Here is a 25168-nt window from a genome sequence, read left to right on the forward strand (position 1 = left end):
ACGGTAGTTTCAATTAGTGATAGCTTTAATTGCTGATAGTTTTAATTATTTTTAGTATTTTTATTGGTAGCTTCAATTAATGGTAGTTTGTATATATGTAGCTTTAATTTGTGGTGGTTTCAACTATTGGTAGTTTCAGTTATTTGTATCTTCAATTGCTAATAATTTCAATTATTTTTAGTTCTGCATTGATAGCTTTAATTAATTGTAGTTTGTATATCATTAGCATTAATTTATGGTAGTTTAAATTAGTAGTAGCTTCAATTATTGGTAATTTCAACTATTATTAGCTTCAATTATCGGTAGTTTCAATTATTTGTAGCTTCAGTTGTTGGTTATTTCAATTATTTTTAATTTTACATTCGTAGCTGTAATTTATGGTAGTTTTTACATCGTTATCTTCAATTTGTGGAAGTTTCGATTATTTATAGCTTCAGTTGTTGGTAATTACAATTATTTTTAATTTTACATTTGTAGCTGTAATTAATGGTAGTTTTTACATCGTTATCTTCAATTTGTGGTAGTTTCATCTATTATTAGCTTCAATTATTGGTAGTTTCAAATATTTATAGCTTCAATTGTTGATAGTTTTAATTATTTTCAGTTTTACATTGGTAGCTGTAATTAATGGTAGTTTGTATATCAGTAGCATTAATTTGTGGTAGTTTGTAATTAATTATAGCTTCAGTTATTGGTAGTTTCAATTAATTATATCTATAATTTTTAGTAGTTTCAATTATTTATTGCTTCAATTGCTGATAGTTTAAATTATTTTTATTTTTTTATTGGTAGCTTCAATTAATGGTAGTTTGTATATCAGTAGCTTTAATTTATGGCAGTTTTAAATATTGATAGTTTCGGTTATTTGTATCTTCAATTGCTGATAATTTTAATTATTTTTAGTTCTGCATTGGTAACATTAATTAATTGTAGTTTTTATATCGTTAGCTTCAATCTGTGGTAGTTTTAACTATTGATAGCTTTAATTATTGGTAGTTTTACTTATTAGTAGCTTCAATTACTAGTAATTTCAATTATTTTCAGTTTTACATTGGTAGCTTTAATTAATTATAGTTTTATATCGTTAGCATTAATTTATGGTAGTTTCAATTAGTAGTAGCTTTAATTATTGGTTGTTTAAATTATTTATAGCTTCAGTTGTTGGTAGTTTCAATTATTTTTAGTTTCACATTGGTAGCTTTAATTAATGGTAATTTTTATATCGTTAGCTTTAATCTGTGGCAGCTTTAACTATTGATAGCTTCAATTATTGGTAGTTTCACTTATTAGTAGCTATAATTATTAGTAGCTTCAATTATTAGTAATTTCACTTATTTTCATTTTTACATTGGCAGCTTTAATTTATGGTAGTTTTTATACCGTCAGCTTCAATTTGTGGTGTTTTTTTTTTAAATCTATTTTTCTGTTTTTAATTGATAGTATATATTATCTTTTCTCATTCAATGTCAAAAGTGAAGACGTTCTTGAAGTGCAATATTCGTGTTTCTTTAATTAACCATGCTGTACAGTGTGAGTCACATAAACACACACACGTCGCCGTCGAAAAGCCCACACTCTTATAAGGCAGACAACAGGACGATTGGTATATACGGTATACATAGAGTCTCCAGCAGCGAAAGGAGCCAGTGTAAAACGGCCTTCTGTCGGCACGGTATCGAATATTATTTTAAAAAAAAAGTGCGCTATTACGATTTACCGATCGAGCAAGCCAATCGATATTCAATTTTTCAACCATTTTTTTTTTTCAAACAAATCAATTTTTTTTTGCAATTTTTTTGTTTTATCTCATTCGACTTAATTTTTTGGGTAATTTTTTTTTTTTATTTTCATAGGGGAGAGTGTAAAGAGAAAGTATATATATATATTAAAATTTTTATATGTGTTGTATATAGACACAATCAAGGACTGACAGAGACACATACTGAGAGAGAGAGAGAGAGAGAGAGATCGTATATAACTGTGTATTTGTGTGTCAATTACTTGACCCGAGCACACAAGTTCAAAAGCCGCGGATTCATTTAAAAGCAAAACAAAAGGTATTAAATGTTTATTATTGGATTTTCAATTTTTATATGGGAAAATTTAGTATTTTCATTGTGTCAGTGAACTTATTAATTATTTGGATTTTTTTTTTTTGTAAAAAAAAAATTTACCTCAACACACATATTTTTGCGCAAATGTCTGTGTGGCTTTGGGAAGCACGTTTTACACTGACACACAATTTTCTTATCTCTATAATATATGTGTATGAAAATGTCAGTGTGTGTGTGTGTGAGAATATATAAAATAATTTTCTTTATGTTCACATAGTGAAATTTATATTTCTATTTAAATTATTTCAAAATTGTGGCGAAAATTTAAATTCAAGAAATTGTTTAAAAAAATTGTTTAAAAAAATTATTAAAAAAAATTACATTAAAAAAAAAATTTTTAAATTATAAAAAACAGTTTTATTTAAAAAATATTTAATTTAACAGATAATTTTTTATGTTCAATGCACAATTTTTTAAATCACTGTTATTTCAATGCAAATAAAAAAAGAATTTGTTTTTTGCAATGCAAATTCTTTTTTTTTTTTAGAGTAAAATTTTGTTTTATCGATTTTTCAATTCTTTCTTTCAATACAAAGGATCCCTTTTTAAAATCATAGTTTTCTTTTTTTTTGCTGAAATCTATATATATATATATACATACACACACGTGTGGAATGATGATAAAGAATTTTGTAGATGGAAATGAATGTCTTTGAACTATGGATATATATGTATATATAGTGAAAGGGGGAGAGATGATTTGCATTCAAATGTATCAGTGACTGCAATGATATACATAATGTATTCATTTTGATACTAATCAGTGAATTTGTAGCGATCGACGAATGTGTGTTTTTTTTTTTTTTTTATTCAAAATGTGTGTGTGTGTATCATACATATGGTTTTACGTCATGAATGCATGGAAATAGACACACAGTGTCTTGTAGCACGATCAGGCTATTTCCAGAACGTTCCTTGAACCTAAAATATTTTCTCCAAAAGATCATTTACTTTAATAGTTATAAATTATTATGATAGCCTTATTTTAATTTAGAATTTTTCATTTTTCGATTTTTAATTTATATTTCTATAGAAAATTTTTACATAAAAAATTTTTTTTTTCTAAGAAAATAATAGCATGAAATACATTTTATATATAAAATATTTCATTTATACAGGAATATGTAATTTACATATATATATACATAAAAGCTTGCATAAGTTGATTAATTCAAAAACCACAATGTTTGTAAACAATAATTTTGACATAAAACCGCACAGTGGTACTTTGACTTTTAAATTTTAATTAAATTTTGCAAATGAATGATAAATTTTTATCATTTACATAAACAAAAAATAGAATTTCTGTTTTCATTATTTTTTTACGCAATTTTTTTTTTTTTAATGATTTCTTTTTGTGGTTATTTTTATAACTTGAACGTATCAAATTGATAATAAATTTTCATGTACTAAAAGTATCATAATACTAAAAGTATCATATATTAAAAGTACAATATACTAAAAGTACCATATACTAAAAACAGCATATAGTAAAAGTACCATATACTAAAAGTACCATATACTTCAATTAATTTGGTACTTTCAGTATGATATTTTTGGCATATGATACTTTTAGTATATGATACTTTTAGTTAAAGTACCATATAATAAAAGTACCATATACTAAAAGTACCATATACTTCAATTAATTTAATACTTTCAGTACGATATTTTTGGCATATGATACTTTTAGTATATGATACTTTTAGTATATGATTCTTTTAGTACTTTAGTACTTTTAGTTAAAGTACCATATAATAAAAGTACCATATACTTCAATTAATTTGGTACTTTCAGTATGATATTTTTGGCATATGATACTTTTAGTATATGATACTTTTAGTACTTTAGTACTTTTAGTTAAAGTACCATATAATAAAAGTACCATATACTAAAAGTACCATATACTTCAATTAATTTAATACTTTCAGTACGATATTTTTGGCATATGATACTTTTAGTATATGATACTTTTAGTATATGATTCTTTTAGTACTTTAGTACTTTTAGTTAAAGTACCATATAATAAAAGTACCATATACTTCAATTAATTTGATACTTTCAGTATGATATTTTTAGTTTAATATTTTTGGCATATAATACTTTTAGTACTTTAGTACTTTTAGTAAAAGTACCCTATAATAAAAGTACCATAAACAAAGAGTTGCATGTACTGAAAGTACCATATACTTCAATTAATTTGATACTTTCAGTATATTTTTAGTTTAATATTTTTGGCATATGATACTTTTAGTACTTTAGTACTTTTAGTAAAAGTACCATATACTAAAAGTTACATATACTAAAAATACCACTTACTAAATGTACCATATACTTCAATTAATTTAATACTTTCAGTACGATATTTTTGGCATATAATACTTTTAGTATATGATTCTTTTAGTACTTTAATACTTTTAGTTAAAGTACCATATAATAAAAGTACCATATACTTCAATTAATTTGATACTTTCAGTATGATATTTTTAGTTTAATATTTTTGGCATATGATACTTTTAGTATATTATACTTTTAGTACTTTAGTACTTTTAGTAAAAGTATCATATAATAAAAGCACCATATACTAAAAGTAGAATATACTAAAAATAGCATATACTAAAAGTACCATATACTTCAATCGTTTTGATACTTTTAGTATGATATTTTTTATATAATATTTTTGGCAAATGATACTTTAAGTATATGATACTTTTAGTACTTTAGTACTTTTATTAAAAGTACCATATATTAAAAATACCATACACTAAAAGTATCATACTAAAAGTATCAAATTGATCAAAATTTTTATAATTATTTATTTAATTTCTTAAATATTTCTAGGGTCCTTACAGAAGCAAATTACAAAAATAAATTTTATTTTACATTATTATTTAGAAAAAAAGAAAACAAAAATTATTTGTTTTTAGTATAAATTTGGTACTTTTTGAATTAATTGTAAAATTAATTAATTGAATACGTAGTAAATTACTTGTATTTAAGAGAATAGAATTTTTTTCTTTTGCAGCTAAACTAGAATTTAGAATATATATCTGAAAAACTTTCTTTCTTTTTCATTTTTTTTTTTTTTGATACGTTTCGAAAGAGTAATATGAATTATTCAGTTATTTGAAAACGAAAAAAAAAATGCTTTGGGAAAAAAATGGATCAGTTCGATGTCTCTAAATACAAATAAAAGCAATACATTCGGATTAATAGCATCAATAAATATAACATCCGACAGTTATTGTTTTTCGTGTGATAAATTTTTGTTTGTCAGTCATTCGACTGTTCCTTTCAGCAATTCAGTTTTGGTGATAAATAATGTCTTTTTCTCATTGCTTCTGTAATTGCTTTTTCCTTTTCGCGTATTTTACAATAAAAAAAAAAAAAAAATAGAAAAAAAATATCCACATATGTAACAAAAATCTATGTCAAAATACGTGAAACGTTTTTTTTTAAAGTCACTATAAATGAATTTTATTTTTGTTATTAATTTTTTTTTTTTTTAGTATTAAACAAAAGAAAATGGGAAATTTTATTTTTTGCAAAAACACGTATAATTTTTTAAGTAGAGAAAAATTTATTTATTTATTTTTAATAATATTCGATTATTTATTAGTTTTTTTTAATTATTGTTCAAACAATTTTTTACACATACATCCAGTAATGTATTATATCTAGTTCATTTCCGAATTAAAAATTTACTCTCTAAATCTGAATTAGTAAAAATGTTTACTAATTTGAATTAGTGACTCACTTTTTGCTTTAGAATTAGTTAAATTTTACTAATTTTGTTAGTAAAAGTTACTAATAATTAGTAAAATTTTATTAATTATTATTATTTATTTATTATTACTAATAGTAAACATTTTTACTAATTCAGATTTAGAGAGTATTTGTTTAATTATTGTTATAATTTTTATTATTCTTTTTATTATTTTTAGTATGATTATTACATTCAATATTTTTTGAAATAATTGAGTGATTATTAAACCTCATTAATAATTTTCTATATATAAATATATATACATATAATGGATCTGTTTATAAAAGGTAATAAATTCTGCCATTAGGATACGATTTTTGTTAATAATAATAATCAATGAATAGCTGCATAATTACTATAAATTTAATTCTAATTATATTTCACCTATTTATTAATAGAATAATTATATGATAATTTTCGTTATAGATCAAATAATGCGATATATAATGCGTTTGTTAATGAATCACGATAGCGTGCTTATAACTTTAATAATAATACAACAAAAGCAACATACAATATATATATAAACTAGTTTCTAACTTTTCTGCGGATGATTGAGAATGCAGGAATATTCATCTAAAGTGGCGCATAGAAAATTAAAAATATTTACAATAATATAGTTTCTCGAATTGAAATAATTGATAAAATATGTAAAATGAATTTACACTAAATTAATTTAAATTAAATAATAAATAGTAAATTAATAATAATTAATTTACATATTAATTAAAAAATATTTATTTAATTTGAATAATAATTAATTATTAATATCAATTTGAATATTAATTAATAACTAGCAAAATTAAACGCGCGCAAGCGCGCCAAATTGAGTATTTAATTGTTTGTTATAAAGAAATTAAAGATTAATATTATCAATAATAATTTAATTTATTAGAATATTATTACATATTAAATAATAATAATGAAAATTATAGGATTATACGACTTTTTCCGACTTTTTTCAAAAATACGACTTTTATCAATTTATTTTAATAAAATTCGACATTTTTTTTTACATTTGAAAAAAAATGTTAATAAAATACATTTTTTTAGTATAAAATTTATATCTTCTTCAGATCTTCTTCAATTCAATTATTTAACAAATTTTGAACTACAATAATTCTTCACTAAATTAATTATTTTTAATAATTTTAATGAAATACATTACAAATTCAATTATATCAAAATTATTTTTCAATTAAAATTTTTATGAAATTTAACAATTATTTATAATTTAAAAAAAAATATATCACAATAAAATTGCATTATTTTTTTAAAAATTTCAATTCAAAATAAACTAAAATTCAATTATTACCCGAAATTTTAATTCAAAATCAATTAAAAATCCAATAATTATCCAAAATTTTCAATTTAAAATTTAATTATTTACCAAGTTTTCAATTTAAAATGAAATAAAATTCGATTATTTTCTAAAATTTCTATTCAAAATTAATTATCCAAATTTTTAATAAAAAATGAACTTAAATTAAATTATTATCCAAAATTTCAATTAAAATTCAATTATTTCCAAAAATTTTCAATTCAAAATGAATTTAAATTCAATTATTTTCCAAATTTAAAATCAAATAAAATTTCATTACCTATTCTCGAAAATTTGAATTTTCAATAATTTGAATTTAAAAGCATCTAAAATTTAATTATTTATAAAATTTTCCATCGAAATTTTTTTTTTGAAATTTAATAATTTCAATTATAACTCGTTATTTTTAAATATTTTAATAATATTCTTTGAAAATTCAACTATCTGAAACCATTTTTCAAATTTTCAAAATTGAAATGATTTTCAAATTATTGTATTTTGTCCGCATTTTCTAATAAATTTTTAGTGAAATCATCTAAAATTTTAATTACAAAACACTTAAAGTTTCAATTAATTTCAAAAATCTCAATTTTAAATCTTTGAAAATTCAATTAAATTTAAAAAATGTTTTCCAAAAATTGTTTGATAAAATATTTTTAGTTCTGTAAAATTTAATAATTGTTTGAAAATTAACAATATCTTTTGAAATTTAATTATTTCTAAAAATTTCAACTTTAACCCTTCGAAAAGGATTATTATTAAAAAAAAAATTTTTTATTTAAAAATCTGTAAAATATTTTTGTTAAAATAAAAAACAAATCCACTTTTTTTTGGAATATAAATCGACTAAAACGACTTTTTTTGTGTCTTTAAGTTGATTCGAGGCCTGTGTTTTTATAATTAATATTTAATAGGTATTCGTTGGCCCCTGGTACCTTAAAAATTAATTTTTAAAATTAAATTTTTTTCAAATTACTATCTTGTACGAAATTTCCTGGCTCATCTTTTTTCTCATCATAAATTTTTTGTATTTGTATACAATTTTTGAATCAATATATAACTTTAAAAAAAATTTCGTTGGTAAACGAATTTTCGAATTTGGAATTTTAAAGAAACTTATTCCGAAATTTGGAAACACAATTATACAACTTTGACAAAAATGAGAAAAAGAATTGTCAAAATTTGACACTTCATAAGATTACTATTCAAAAAAACACGTGAAATCAGAAAAGGCCAACTTCAAGTTAGGACAGAAGGACAGACCAAGCATTTTATTATTATATAATTAATAATTAATAATTAAATATTTTATTTGAATAATTTTTAATTAAACATATAATTAATAAAATAAAAGCCCTCTTAATAAATTATAAAAAAAAAATGAAATTTAAAATATTCTTTTTGGAGATATAAGAATTTTTATATGCCAGAAGTAATTTTCCTAAGTTTTCTGAATTTAGTATCACGAATCTTGATGTAGGTATAATTTAAACAGTTGTAAATTGTATTAACCCTTTTTGCATTTACTAAGAAGTGAATTTCCTCCACTTATTTAAATTCTCACGCGATTTTGTATTAGCCCTATATGAAGAAGAAAGTTTAAGTTCCATCTAGGACGCGAAGAGAGGGTTAAAGGGATAATAAAACGCGCAGCGGCAGAATTCATTTTCCCCTTTCTCTCTGTGTATATATATATATATATATATATATATATATATAAAGCTGAGATTCTTCATTCTCCATAAATTTAAATTAGCGAAAAGTGATTTTATTATTTCATAAAAGTATATTACTTTCGAAGTTTATGTATATTTAATATAAAACATAAAAGTTATTCTCGTAATATAATTATAGAAATATACATCGAAGGGAAATACATTATTTCCATAAAAAAAAAATTAAGGGTAATAAAAAATAAAATAAAAAAAATATATATTCTTGGAATAAAATAATTTTTTTGGTAAAATAATATATTTTATTGTAAATGGTAACATTTTAATAATTTTTAAAGTTCTATTTATACAATGCGACTGAAGGGAAAATCAAAATTAGATTTACGTGAAAACAAAGAGAGAGAGAGAGAGAGAGAAAAAAAAATGGGCAGAGTGCAGGAAGTGCGAGAAGTGGCAACATGACGCAAGTAAATTTATACTACAGTCAAAGCGCCTAGACTAAAGTCATGCTTTTCCTAACTGGAGAACAAGGGATCGATTTTAAATTACTTGCACATGGCACCCTGAAAAGATTTTCACACAAAACAGAGTGCGAAAATCTTAAAAACTATTCATACATTTGCCATTTTATTTTCCAATAAACGAAATGTTTTTTTTTTGCATATTTTTAAATTCTCTCGGCAATTTTTTTTTTATTAAATTTAAAATAACTTTTTTTTTAATAAAAAAAACGATAAAATAATTTTTTTTAAAATAATTAACGAATATAAAAATATGTAAATAAAATAAATTTCACTAAGTAATTAATAAATTATGAAAATAAATTATTATATTAATATTAAATTAATAAAATAAAAAATTACTATGTTTGAAGAAAAACGTGAAAAACTATTTTAAATGACGAGTGATTGATTTTTTAAGGATATAATTTTTATCTTTTTATTTTCCCCAAAAAAAAACTTTGTGTCTTTCATTCATTCTTGTGCTTCTTCAATAGAACACGTGACAGTTTTTCGTTTTGACCCGCATGAAAAGAAATTTGTCCCAATCACCTCTGATAACGTATCGAGTCGCCTTTTTATAAAATTCCCCACATCGAATCCATAAAGTTTCTGAAAAAAATAGAGAGAGAAAAAAAATTATTAATAATTCTCTTCTCTATAAAAAAAAAATTTAGTATTTTAAATACTAAAAAAGGAATTTTATTCTCTAGAGTGAAAAAAATATAGTTTTACTCCCTAGGATAAAAAAGCATCATTTTAGTTCCTAGGGTTAAAAGAAATCATTTTCGTACCCCAAGTTTGGAAAAAAGTATTTTTAGAAGATTTTATAATAGAATTTTTACTGTTTTTGAGGTAAAAAAAGATCGTTTTACTCCCTAGAGCAAAAAAAAAAAGATCATTTTAGACCTTAGAATTTAAAGAAATTATTTTATTATTTACTCTCTAGAGTAAAAAACGTTCATTTTAGTCCCTAGGGTTTAAAGAAATAATTTCAGTTCCTAATCTTGAAAAAAGCATTTTTACTCCCTAGAGCAAAAAAAGAAGATCATTTTTTACTCCCTAGGGTTAAAAATTCTCTTTTACTCTCTAGTGTCAAAAAAGAAATTTTTCTACCCTTGGGGATTAAAATGTAAACCCGCATGAAAAGAAATTTGTCCCAATCACCGCTGATAACGTATCGAGTCGCCATTTTATAAAATTCCCCACATCGAATCCATAAAGTTTCTGAAAAAAATGGAGAGAGAAAAAAAATTGTTAATAATTCTCTTCTCTACAAAAGAAAAATTTAGTATTTTACTTCATAGAGAATAAGAAGGGAATTTCATTCCCTAGAGTGAAAAAAATATAGTTTTACTCCCTAGGATAAAAAAGCATCATTTTAGTTCCTAGGGTTAAAAGAAATCATTTTCGTACCAAAGTTTGGAAAAAAGAATTTTTAGAAGATTTTATAATAGAACTTTTTCTTTTTTTTGAGGTAAAGAAAGATCGTTTTACTCCCTAGAGCAAAAAAAAAGATCATTTTAGTCCTTTGAATTTAAAGAAATTATTTTATTATTTACTCTCTAGAGTAAAAAAGGTTCATTTTAGTCCCTAGGGTTTAAAGAAATAATTTCAGTTCCTAATCTTGAAAAAAGCATTTTTACTCCCTGGAGCAAAAAAAAAGTTCATTTTTTACTCCCTAGGGTTAAAAATTCTCTTTTACTCTCTAGTGTCAAAAAAGTAATTTTTCTACCCTTGGGGATTAAAATAATAAGCGTTGCAGCTTATTTTAATGCCTTTTATTTTTCTGTGATTAATTTCAGTTCCTAATCTTGAAAAAAGCATTTTTACTCCTTAGAGCAAAAAAAAAGATAATTTTTTACTCCCTAGGGTTAAAAATTCTCTTTTACTCTCTAGTGTCAAAAAAGTAATTTTTCTACCCTTGGGGATTAAAATGAAAAGGTCTTAAAGAAAAAAAAAAAAATATTTCACGAATTGACAAAAAACGAAAAGAGTTGAAAGGAATGTCATATATATATGTCAAACCGGAAGTCACAAAAAAAAGATATAAACACATATGAGGAGAGTTTATGATGTATACATGCCCTTAGGAAATAAAGAGAGGGGAGGGGGGGCAAACGACAGCTCGATGATAGATATAGAGGGAGGGGGGGGGGAGGTGAAATCTGCTACAGTCATATTGTGAGGTCGACGAATATATATTATATATATTTATTTATATGCGAAGAAACGAGAATAAAATTCATGGCATTTTCCAACGTTGAGACGCCAGGATGTGCGATTGAGATGCAAATCTGCAACAGACATCTGAGAACAGAACCATGGGGTGCTTATTCTAACTTGACGACACTGTTACGTTATTGTCTTTCAGCTTCTCGGCTTCTACATTAGAGATGAATATTATACATATACATATATATATATTTTGTCAAATTAAAGTCAAAGTCACTTGTTTCCAAAAGGAGGAGTGTGTTTATATTTTCTTAAAATACATTTAATTAACATTATAAAAACACGTATTTTAATTCCTATTTTACCCCCCGAAAAAATACCCAAGAAGCACGTAATATAACCTCAATATCAAGGTAATATTCCATGTAAGATTCGTAATATAACGTTGTAATATTACAGTAATCTTACAGTGATCTTAAAATGTCCGCCTCAAGGTAATATTACCGGTAATGTTACTGTAATATTACGCGCTAATATTAAGGTAATATTACAGTAATATTGCAGTAATATTATACCGTAATATTAAGGTAATATTACAAGAGAATATTACAGTAATATTATGGGAACATTTCTTTACGAAAAAAATCTACCCATCCAGGGAATCGAACCCCGAACTCAAAGCACACAAGTCCAGAGTTTTACCAACAAGCCAAATTGACTTATAATATATTTATGTTATTTATGCTTTATGAATAACTCAAATCAGTCTGTAATATTACTGTAATTACAGCGTTATATTACGAATCTCACGTGTAATATTACCTTGATATTGACGATATATTACGTGCTTCTTGGGTATTTTTTATACAAAAAAATAATAATTTTTTACTTTAAAAATAATTTATATATATAATAATAATAATATTAATTTTATATATTTTTTTTTTATTTTATAAACTATTATAATTATTATTATAATAAATATAATTAAAAAAAAAACATTTTATTTTTATTGTTACAGGTTGATATAGAAGAAGCTGTGAATGGATAAAAGCATTTGAGAATTGGTGGGACAATTTGTTGATTTTTAACAACAAAAGAAAAACAAAACCACAGCCCGTAACCGATGAGTGTAAGTATACAAATTTATATATATATACTATGAGTATTGTTTAAATAAAATATTTGAACGTTTTATATATAAAGGTTGAATTAATTAAACTCGATTTCACATTGCTATTCAAAAATACGGTTTATTTGATTTTCTCAATATATAGGAATATTTTCATTTAAATTCGAGGCATATATTTGCTTGTATCGCGGCACATGTTAAAATGGAAAGAAAAATTATTGCTAATTAAAATGTATTTTATTATTATTAAGTAAACTATATTAACATATAGTATATGACTAATTATAATTGCTGATAAGGGAATTTTCATTTTACATAAAGCTATATATTAAAGACTTCTTGAGTTGAAAATTTAGAATGTATACTTTATTAATTAATTTAGGTATTAATTAATTAAATAATTAATTATTTTACTAATTTCTTAATTTATTTTTTTATTATTTTACTATTTCATTTTTTTTTTATTAATTTATTATTTCATTTTTTTTATTAATTTATTATTTCATTTTTTTATTAATTTATTATTTTTGTAATTTAATTTTTATTTATTTATTAATTTATTTATTGAAAATATGCATTTTTGCATTTTTTTTTATTAAACAAAATTGAATTCAACCGCCCATTACTATTTTTGTCTTCAATGTCACAAAAAATTTTTTTTTGTTAATTAATTTAAATTGAGTTCATTAAAAAAAAATTTCTGTTCGACAATTAGCAATTGCAATTTTTTTTTTCATTTTAAATTAAATGAAATAAGTGCAAAATCCACTTGGCCATTAAAAATCTTAACAAGATTCTCCTTTTACAAAATCAGATGAATTTCTTTTTAAAATTCTCTTTCTCTCGACTTTATTTAAGTTGCGATTCACTGCCGCAAGAAAGACACACTTTTTGAAAGTTTTAACTACTTTTTGAATTTTTACCTTTTCACTTTAATGAAAAACAAATACCCTCCAATGAATAAGAAAGAGTGAAATAAATAAATATATAATAACGCCTAAAAATATTATCAAATGTAGAAAAAAAAAAAAATTCAGAACAAATTTTTTCATTTCGTATATAAACTATATAATTTAGAAATTTTTGGTTTTTATTCTTCGATAAATAAAAAATTATTATTTTAGTATAGAAAAAAAAAAATTATTTCATTAATTTTATTTCAATTGTTTTAGTAATTATTGTAAATAATTTCAATTATTGTAAATAATTTCAATTATTTTAATAATTATTAATTAATTTCAATTATTTTACTAATTAATTAAAATAATTTCAATTATATTACTAATTAATTAAAATAATTCTAATTATTTTAATAATTTTATTTCAATTGTTTTAGTAATTATTGTAAATAATTTCAATTATTTTGATAATTATTTTAACAATTATTAATTAATTTCAATTATTTTACTAATTAATTAAAATAATTTCAATTATATTACTAATTAATTAAAATAATTGTAATTATTTTAATAATTTTATTTCAATTGTTTTAGTAATTATTGTAAATAATTTCAATTATTTTAATAATTATTTTAATAATTACTAATTAATTTCAATTATTTTAAATAATTATTAATTAATTGTTAATTAATTTCAACATGGAAAAAAAAATTTTACCTGGAACAACGATAAGTTTCACTGAAACAGCGAAAATTTTCGTTATTCTAAAGAAACGTATCGCTGTTTTAGATAAAAAAATTTTTCCATGAATTATTTTTAAATAATTTTAATTATTGTAATAATTTTTTTTGTACTCGTTTATATTAAAAAAAAAAATCATAAATATGTTAAAAAAATATTTTTTTTTTGCATTTATCGATACAGGTTAGATTGACAGGTGGCCATATGGTGAAGCAGAGGAGGTTTATCGGCAATACAAATAATAAGATGATCAATATACGGGAACATTTATAATCCAATAAGTGCATGAGGCATCTGATATGTAATTGAAAGGACCTGAAAGTCTAAAAACAAAAAAAAAAAAAAAAAAAAAAAAAACCACACAAAACGCTGAATGCGTTCCTGCATTCGTAAGATAGCAATTAATGCAGGCTTGCAGCAGTTCTCTGCTGATTTATGTTTTTTCAGGTATTGAATAGGTATTCAAAAAAACGAATTCGCTGAATCAATATTGATCCAGCAGTGATTATTTTTGTGATTTAGTAAGTTTCCCATGCTTTGGACGTGCTGTTTTTTTTACACAGGTATATATAATAGAAAAAAAAAAATCTTTATCTGAAACAGCTATATGTTTCTCTAGAATAGGGAAAATTTTTTTAGCTGTTTTAGTGAAATATATCGATGTTTCAGTAAAACTATTTTTTTTTTAAATAATAATTTAAGAAAAATTTCTTTTTTTCCAGGTTATTAGGTATATACGCAAAGAGACTTAAGCAGGAAATAATTGAAAAAAAAGCCAAAGGAATCAGTGATATTTTTGATTTTTATTCTCTTTTTTTTAATATACACCGAGGAAGAAGAAGAAGGACGAAATAAGAATTACTAATTATATATTATATTCTACATATTATATATATATATATAGAAAAAAAAATCGGCTTGTGATTTTGATTGAAATAAGAATTTTGTGGCAAAATCGAAAAAAACACTGTGGATGCGCCTTGTGCGCTAAATTTAAACGGAACATTTTATTTTTTCAACTGTTGTGCCGTCAAGGCAGAGTTTCTTCATAATGGTGAGTACAATTATTTTTTTTTTTTTATAAAAATTTTTATATCTAATTTTCATTTGAAAAAATTGTTTCACATTTTTTTTTGGGAAATTTTGTGTGAAAAAAATTATACACAAGATAAAATTTTTTTTATCAATAAATAAATAAATAATTAAATAAATAATTAAATAAATAATTAAAAAAATAATTAAATAAATAATTAAAGAAATAAATTAATAAATAATTAAAAAAATAATTAAATAAATAATTTAAAAAATTATTAAATAAATAATTAAATAAAAAATTCAATTATTTATTTAACTATTTATATAATTACATACAATTATTTAGAAAAAAAAAATATTTTTTAAAAACCAAATGCGAGCGATTGGTGAATAAATTAGAAAAGTCTAATTAAAAATTATAGGAAAAACATTATTTTGTTGCGAAATTAGATATGGTTTATGAAATTCATTACTTATTAATGACAAAGTGAATGTAATTAACATCTGAAAATAGAGAATTTTTCAAAAGAAAACCTTGAATGAAAAATGCAAATGACAAATAGACATGCATTGCCTTTATACTGTATATATATATAAACACACAGTAGTCCAATTAAAAAGGGATTCAATTACTATTCTTTTTATCTGCAAAAAAAAAAAATTATACGAGGCATAATTTGAGCTTTGTTAGTTCTTTCTTGGAAATAGTTTGATTTTTCTTGTCTCATGAGTCGTATAAAAATGCCCATCAACTTAATGGCATTTATTTCATTAATATGGATGGAAGTATAAAATTTTTTTTTCCATCTCTTTCTCTCTCTCTCTCTCAATACGAGAAAAGTTTTCATCTTTTTTTTTCTCTCTCTCTCTCTAGAAATGTTTCTTTTTTTTATCATTTCCGACTGAAGAGAATTAATCGCAACATCCTTCCTTTGTTCGTAGCGTTTTTATTAAATTAATTATGCGTTATATAATTTTTCAATTGTTTATTCGCTATATACTAGTAAAAAAAATTGATATTTGATTCAAATAATTTTGTACTTTATTATTAAATAAATATTTATTTGTTTTCAATAATTATTTGTTGCAATATATTTATTTGTATTAAATAATTATTATTTTCGCGAATTAAATTAATTTTTTATTTTTGTCAAATAATAATTATTTTTTGTCAATTAAATAAATATTTATTTGTATCAAATAATTATTTTTGAGTCAAGTAAATAAATATTTATTTGTATCAAATAATTATTATTTTCGCGAATTAAATTAATTTTTTATTTTTGTCAAATAATAATTATTTTTTGTCAATTAAATAATTATTTATTTGTATTAAATAATTATTTGTTGCAATTAAATAAATATATTTATTTGAATTAAATAATTATTATTTTCGCGAATTAAATTAATATTTATTTTTGTCAAATAATAATTATTTTTTGTCAATTAAATAAATATATTTAATTTTGTCAAATAATAATTATTTTTTGTCAATTAAATAAATATTTATTTGTATTAAATAATTATTTTTGAGTCAAGTAAATAAATATTTATTTGTATCAAATAATTATTATTTGCGGCAATTAAATAAAAATATTTATTTTGTATCAAATAATTATTATTTTTTTGGCAGTTAAATAAATATTTATTTGTATTAAATATAATTATATTTATTTGAGATTTATTTGTATTTTATGTATTTGTTATAAATACCGAAATTATTGGTTCAAATACAGTTTATTTAATTCAATTATTTCAAAAATTATTTAGTTCAAGTAAATATTTATATATAATAATCATATTTGAATTAACTAAAAAATTTTTTTTTCAGTTTTAGGAAATTTTTCCCCATTTATCAAAAATTTTCTCACATGTTTTAGGGAATAAAAAAAATTTTTTTTCCGGAATTTTTTTTTTTTTTCTTTTATTTTGCAATTGAATTTCACTCTATATAATAGAATGAAGGTCCTGAGTGAACGGTCATATATCAGATAAATTGCATTTTCGCATGACAGTATTTTTTCCGTTTTTTCACGGAGTCGTGGACTGAGTTTTAAAAAAGGTAGCATTCAATCGGAAATGCCGTCTTGCTTGGGTTTGCCGGCATTTCTCGATGGAGCGGAAATTTCCACTGGCTGGCAAAAGCGGCCAGTGAACGCGATTCTCGAAAACGTTATATATTCGAACCTACAAGTTTTATATATATATAGATAGATAGAAAGAGAGAAATACGCAAGGAGACAATAATTTTCCATTTTTTAAGAAATCAATAATTATTCCATATTTTTTTTTTCAAAAATAATTTTCAAAAAAATATTCAAAAATCAGTTTTTTAAAATTACAATACGAATTATTTTAAATTATTTTATTATTAAATTATAAAATTATAAAATTTATTTATTTATTCTAATAAAATTATTTTAATTACAATTTCTTCTTTAATAAAGAAAGCAAGTAAAATTATAAACGCCTTAAAAAATGGGAAAAAAAATTAATTTTTGTTTATAATTTAAATATAGTGGAAAAAATTAAATGGTTAAAATTTTATTTTCTTAGATTCGTTGTTTTTCACACATCACTTTAGCTTTGTTAGAGAAGGTCAGAGGAGGATAGTCAGAGAGCGTTCATATTATATCTTACGCAATCTACATTTGTACGCAAACAGACGATTTTTTTTTTTACTCTTTTTCATATATAATATATAAGACGAGAAATGAATTGACCTTAAAAAAAAAAAAAAAAAATTATAAATTCTTCAAGTTGTTGAATTTAGTCTTTATATTTTATACAAATTAACTTCAATGTCATTCAAGCATGAAGCAGAGAAATTGTAAACTTGCTCTCAATTCTTTCTTTTTTTCTTCTAAAAAAAAGTAATTATAAAGTACAAATTGAAAATTTAAAAAAAGAAAATTAAGTATTAAGAAAATAGTAAACTGATTTTTTATAAATAATTTTACAAACAAAATTTTTATTTAAATCCCTACGTTATTTTTTATTTTATTTATTATTATTTCTTTATTATTTTTTATATATTATTTTTTATTTTAGTATTATTTATTTAATATTGTTTATTTATTATTTTCTATTTATTATATGTTTATTATTATTAATTTTTTTTTGTTTTTATTTATTTTTATTTATATTTAGTATTTTTTAATTCATTATTATTTATGTAAATTGTAAGACAATTATTTAATATAAATCGAATCATAAAAGATAAACGAAAAAAAAAAATTATAAGAGAGCGAAATATGTAATGTTTCAGCATTCCTGTTGATAAGATATATATACATACGATTTGCAATTTGATTCAAAATGATTAGTATATAAAAAAAATACGTATATTTGATTCGAATATACATAAATCATATTCAATTAATTTAGTTATTATTCGCTATAAAAAAAAAGACTTAGAAAATTTCTGTCACAATTTTTTTTTCTATATTTCTTTTTTTTTTTGTGAGACTGTTCCTGGTACTGGTTATATATCGCGTGTCAAATGCAAACCTCATAAAAGCACAAATTATCACCAATCAATATATGTTCCTTGAATTTACCAGACGTAAATTATTTCAAATTAAAAGCATTTTTTAGTTTTTTGTCTTTTTTAAAATTTTTTATTTTATTTTAGTGAAAAATTAAAAATAAATGGCACAAATTAGAGCTTTTTTTCGTATATGGCAATGATTTAAAATGATTTTAAAAAATGAACGTTAAATTGATTTATCGATTCGATACAATGAGATCATGAACGACCTCGAGGAATGCTCTCTGATCAGGTAGCAAGTGATGTCAATTATAATTGATCACAATCGGGTTCAACTGTTGGTGTCATGATTTCATAAAATACTTTTTAATTTTTCACTCTATATTTTGTTAGATATTTATACAAATATAGCAGTTTCTAAATTTTTTATTCGAATTTTTTATTTATTATTAGTAATTAATTATTAATAATAATAATTAATAATATATTAACTACAATGATAATATTAAAAATAATAATTATTATTTATTATAATATATAATATAATATATAATAATATATATAATTAATATTATTAATATATAATTGTTATTACTGATAATAATCATTTATTTATTTATTTATAATTTTTGGGCTCTAATATAATAATATTATATTTATTATATTTTTTATTGTAATTAAATACAAAATATATTTTTATTAATAATTGTCCGTAATCTTGTTAAATAAATAAATAATAATTTTATTATTTTTGTAATAATAATAATAATATTATAATATAATATATATAATATATAATATATAATAATATTATTATACTATAATTATAATAATTATATAATAATAATAATAAAATAATATAATAATAATAATAATTATTATTATTAATTTACAATAGGTAAATTTAAAAATATACGAAAAATTTCAATCTGAAATTATAAACAATCTGATTAAAAAAAAAAATTGAAGTATTTTTTTTAATTAATTTTGAAAATGGAAATAAAAATTTTTCATTAAAAAAAGCACATGCTTGCTATTTGCATCTCGTGTTTATTAATATTTTCATCTTTATCTCTGTCTCTCTCTCTCTCTGTTTCTCTTAAGTTGATATTATTGTAATACTCTCGCGTTAACCTTAGAGAGATTATGTATATTCATTACATAATGATTGCTATATATATATAGTAATAAATGTGAAATTGTAATATTTCATCATTTAGCAATTTTTTTTTTATCGATATCAACACATATGTTCGTTTTTCTTTATTTATTATCCATTCAACGATTATTCATTATCTGAACTTTATAACTTAGCCTGTGGATGGAGCCACTTATTGGTTTTTAGTCATACAAACTGTAAATCATGTTTCTTTTAAATGTTTATATAACAATAAAAAAAAAAATTTTTTTTTTACCAAATTCGATTATAAATATTTAATAAAAGCGAAAACTTCCTCATAAGAGTGAAAATTTGCTTTATTAGTTATTTTTTTATAACATTTTTCGTCAGATTCAATTATTTATAAATATTTTTTGCAAAAAAAAATTGTTTTTTAATTGTTTATAAATAAATAAATTGTTAATAAATTAAAAAAAATTATAAATTATAATTGGACAGAAATAATATTATTAATAAATAAATAAATTGTTTTTAAATAATTAAATAAATAAATAAATTATAATCAATGTTAATCTGGATTGAAATTATATTAATCAATAAAATAATACACTATGATGAATGGAAGTAACATTGCCATATGGACTATCTAGTAAATCAAAATAGTAATAAAAAAGTAATTAAAATCAATTGGGGGAGTTATAAAATATTTGTGGTAGAATAGTATAATTTTAGTTTAGTGGTAGTTTCAAAATCATGATGGTTGTTATATCCACCAGTGATATAGTTTCCCTGATTTTTTTTTTTTATGATAGCCACGCTCTCAAAGTACGAAAAAATGTACTCTATATTTTTCTTTTCAATTTTTTCAAAAAATATACTTTTCCATAAAAAAGAAAATTTTACGTCCGTCTATTTTATGGCAAAAAGAATATTCAAAATTTAAATACTTTAAAAGTTGATTCGTATATTTGAAAAAGTAGATTTTTTTTTTATTTTTTTTTTGGGGTTTTTTTTTAAATTTTATTTTTTCTCACATTTTATAAATTGCGTTGACGCGTCAGATTGTCAACATTTGCCTGAGGCAATAAAAAAGGGTTAAAAAGAACGAGAGAGAGAGATAAATATTTGAATGTATAGAAAGAAGAAGAAGAAGAAGAAACAATTTTCTGTCATCCGAAAATTTAAATCACAGACAATTGTGTATATTTTAAAAAAATTTTTAATTTTCTTATTTTTAATTTTTTAATTTTTAATTTTTTAATTTTTTAATTTTTTAATTTTTTACATTTTTGATTGTTAATTTTTTGATTGTTAATTTTTTTGATTGATAATTTTTTAATTTTTTGTTCTTAATTTTTTTTTTAAATTTTTTCATTGTTAATTTTTTTATTGCTAATTTTTTAATTTTTAATTCTTAATTTTCTTTTTAATTTTTCACATTTCTTCCTTGTTGCTTTTATAATTTTTACACTTTTTTTTCGTCGCATTTCATCATTGGAAAAACATAAATATTATTTCTTCTTTATTTTTTAAATAAGAGTTCAATACTTTTTGAAACACGAAAACAAAATTAAATATAAACTTCGAGAGACTGACTTATTTATATAATTAATTTTCACACAAAATCAGCTTTAATTACTAAATAGTAATTAGAATAATTGTATATATCAATTATTGAATTTTCATCAGTTATGAGGAAGTGAAATTCTTTGGGTTTCAGTATATATATATATATATATATATATATATAAATTTGCAAATGTATATAGCATAGTGTTGGCTTTAATTAAACATCAGCTTCACTTGGTGACGATGATTCGTATAATTTTGCGTTCTCAATACTTCTGTAAATAGAAATTGTGGTTGGTGTTAATTGACTATATGATCACACAGGGAAATTGATATTAATAGACAACATATGTTTCATTTCTATTAATAAAAAAATTTGTTTTTTTTTATCTAGAGTTATAAATTCATTATACATTTACAGATCCGTAAAATTAAATTGACAATTTTATTTACTGAATCAATTTTATTTTTTTTTGTTTTTAAAATTTGTCAACTCGAGAAAATTTTTTTTTCTTCTAAGCCAGCTAAAAATTTCAATTATATTTATAAATTTAATTTAATTTAGAAATTATTAGTAAAATTTTTTAGTAATTAATTAGAATATTATTAAATATAATTTTTTTACGGATTTTAATTTTTCGAATTTGCATTTGACAGAATTTTTTTTTTTTTTGACAAATTTTTCCTAACGGAATTTTTATATTGTGAATTTTTATATTCGATAGAATTTTTAAAACGCCGAATTTTCATTTGTCCGAAACTGCAAATGACCGAACATACAATCGACAGAAAAACGGCGCGATTTTTAAAATTCACCAATCACCATTTTTTTTATTATAATTTTTTATTGGTGAATTTTAAAAATCGCGCCATTTTTCTGTCGATTGTATGTTCGGTCATTTACAAGTTCGGACAAATGAAAATTCGGCGTTTTTTATTTTTTTATTTTTTATTTATTAGGCAATATTTTTTATTTTTAAAATTCACCAATAAAAAATTATAACAAAAATGGTGATTGGTGAATTTTAAAAATCGCGCCGTTTTTCTGTTGCTTGTTCGTTCGGTCATTTACAAGTTCGGACAAATGAAAATTCGGCGTTTTAAAAATTCTATCAAATTCTAATTCGAAAAATGGAAATTCGTCTTAAAAAATAATTATATTTAATAAAATTCATAAAAATCGTAATTATTTTTATAGGATTAAATTTTCTTTTTTTCCAAATAAAAAATATTGCCGAATAAAAAAAAAATAAAAAACGCCGAATTTTCATTTGTCCGAAACTGTAAATGACCGAATATACAATCGACAGAAAAATGGCGCGATTTTTAAAATTCACCAATAAAAAATTATAACAAAAAAATGGTGATTGGTGAATTTTAAAAATCGCGCCGATTTTTTTTGGCGTTTGTTCGTTCGGTCATTTACAAGTTCGGACAAATGAAAATTCGGCGTTTTAAAAATTCTATCAAATTCTAATTTGAAAAATGGAAATTCGTCTTAAAAAATAATTATATTTAATAAAATTCATAAAAATCGTAATTATTTTTATAGGATTAAGTTTTCTTTTTTTCCAAATAAAAAATATTGCAATGGTCGAACAGAATTATTATTATATATAATTTTGAAGATGAAATGAGTGTGTTTTTGGCAGTACAGTGATTGTGGTAGTGACGGATGATTAAATGATTATTTGATATTGGTCAATATAATAATAATAATAATAATAATAATGTTTCCGGATTATGAAACTTGTATATACACCTTACCCCCCTTTTGCCCAGTTGTCTCTCTCTTTCTCTCTCTCTCTCTCTGTACGTTATATTCTCAAATGCATATCGAAATTATATTATCGCGCTTGATTTAGAGTGAGATCATACTTGCATACACGTACATCATTCTGCCTACTCATTACGGGGTATATTGCGAATCCTTGCTTAACGTCGATAACGATGCCAAATACTTGGTCAAGTTGAACAGACGCGTAACGAGGGCTTCGAGTACCCCGTGAGTAAAGCTTCTAATTACACGCTACATATCAACACGAATTTAATCTTCCAAATCAAGATTTGATGAATGTTCTATATATATATATATATGTGTATTTTCATCTACTATTGAATATCCGCCCCCCTTTTTTTGTTAAAGGAATTGAAATTTATAAGATACGAATAAAATTTGAAATAGAATTCGTTTACTAATTTTGAATTAGTAGAAATTTTCACTAATTTTTAGTAAAATTATTTTTTTATTTTATTTATTTAATATTTTATTTGATAATAATTTTTTAAACAAAATTTTAGTGAAGAACGACTAAAAATTAGGAGAAATTTTCACTAATTTTTAGTACAATATTACTATTTGATTAAGTAATATTTTTAATAAAATATTAGTATTTTATTTAATAATATTTTTAGTAAAATATTACTATTTGATATAGTAATATTCTTTTTTGCTAAAGTTTTAGTAAAAATGTCTAAAAATTAGTCGAAATTTCCACTAATTTTTAGTAAAATATTACTATTTGATATAGTAATATTCTTTTTTGCTAAAATTTTGGTAAAAATTAGTGGAAATTTTCACTAATTTTTAGTACAATACTTTTATGTAATTTAGTAATATTTTTTTTTACTAATGTTTTAGTGAAGAGTGACTAAAAATTAGTAGAAATTTTCAGTACAAATTTTTAGTACAAATTACTATTTAATTTAATAATAATTTTAGTAAAATAATAATATTTATTATTAAATATTACTATTTGATTTAGAAATATTTTTTTTTTGCTAAAGTTTTAGTAAAAGTTGCTAAAAATTAGTAGAAATTTTCACTAATTTTTAGTAAAATATTACTATTTGATTTAGTAATATTTTTAGTAAAATATTAGTATTTTATTTAATAATATTTATTGTCAAATATTACTATTTGATATAGTAATATTCTTTTTTGCTAAAGTTTTAGTAAAAATATCTAAAACTTAGTAGAAATTTCTACTAATTTTTAGTAAAATATTACTATTTGATTTAGTAATATTTTTAGTAAAATATTAGTATTTTATTTAATAATATTTATAGTCAAATATTACTGTTTGATATAGTAATATTCTTTTTTGCTAAAGTTTTGGTAAAAATGGCTAAAAATTAGTAGAAATTTCCACTAATTTTTAGTACAATACTTTTATGTAATTTAGTAATATTTTTTTAGTAATGTTTTAGTCAATAGTGACTAAATATTAGTAGAAATTTTCAGTACAAATTTTCAGTACAAATTTTTAGTACAAATTACTATTTAATTTAATAATATTTTTAGTAAAATAATAATATGTATAATTAAATATTCCTATTTGATTTAGAAATATTTTTTTTTTTTGCTAAAGTATTAGTAAAAGTTGCTAAAAATTAGTAGAAATTTTCACTATAATTGAAATTACTGAACAAAATCTCACTAATTTAAATATAAAAATAAATTTTCGAATTATTTAATTATATATTCAGTTATTTTTATTTAATTATTGATTAATAATTATTTTATCAATAATTAAATGTCTTCGCCAAAAATATATCAAAAAATTTATATCTCTACTATAGAAATACTAAAATTGTAATAATGAAAATAGCACTTCAACTTTTTTATTTTA

The 25168-nt window shown here is 21.5% G+C and overlaps 2 protein-coding genes across 5 annotated transcripts in view; one reads left to right on the forward strand and one right to left on the reverse strand.

The window, feature by feature from the left end:
* Positions 1–25168, reverse strand: part of LOC127281867 (tryptophan 2,3-dioxygenase) — a 317236-nt gene that overhangs the window by 66335 nt on the left and 225733 nt on the right. The gene's annotated exons all lie outside the window — the stretch shown is intronic.
* The window catches only part of LOC127281865 (multidrug resistance protein homolog 49-like), an 87446-nt gene continuing 63847 nt past the window's right edge, over positions 1570–25168 (forward strand). For 2 of the 4 annotated variants that reach the window (XM_051305825.1, XM_051305830.1), the window contains exons 1-5: positions 1619–1827; positions 1914–2057; positions 12571–12681; positions 14506–14885; positions 15045–15376. The gene's annotated coding sequence lies outside the window, so the exon portion shown is untranslated. Of the gene's footprint in view, positions 1828–1867; positions 2058–12570; positions 12682–14505; positions 14886–15044; positions 15377–25168 lie in introns of those variants that run through there. The other 2 variants (XM_051305827.1, XM_051305826.1) reach the window with 2 other exon arrangements.

The sequence above is a fragment of the Leptopilina boulardi genome, unplaced genomic scaffold (assembly GCF_019393585.1).
Source record: "Leptopilina boulardi isolate dan_hultmark-lab unplaced genomic scaffold, ZJU_Lbou_2.1 LbouV2_278, whole genome shotgun sequence".
Classification (NCBI taxonomy): Eukaryota; Metazoa; Arthropoda; class Insecta; order Hymenoptera; family Figitidae; genus Leptopilina; species Leptopilina boulardi.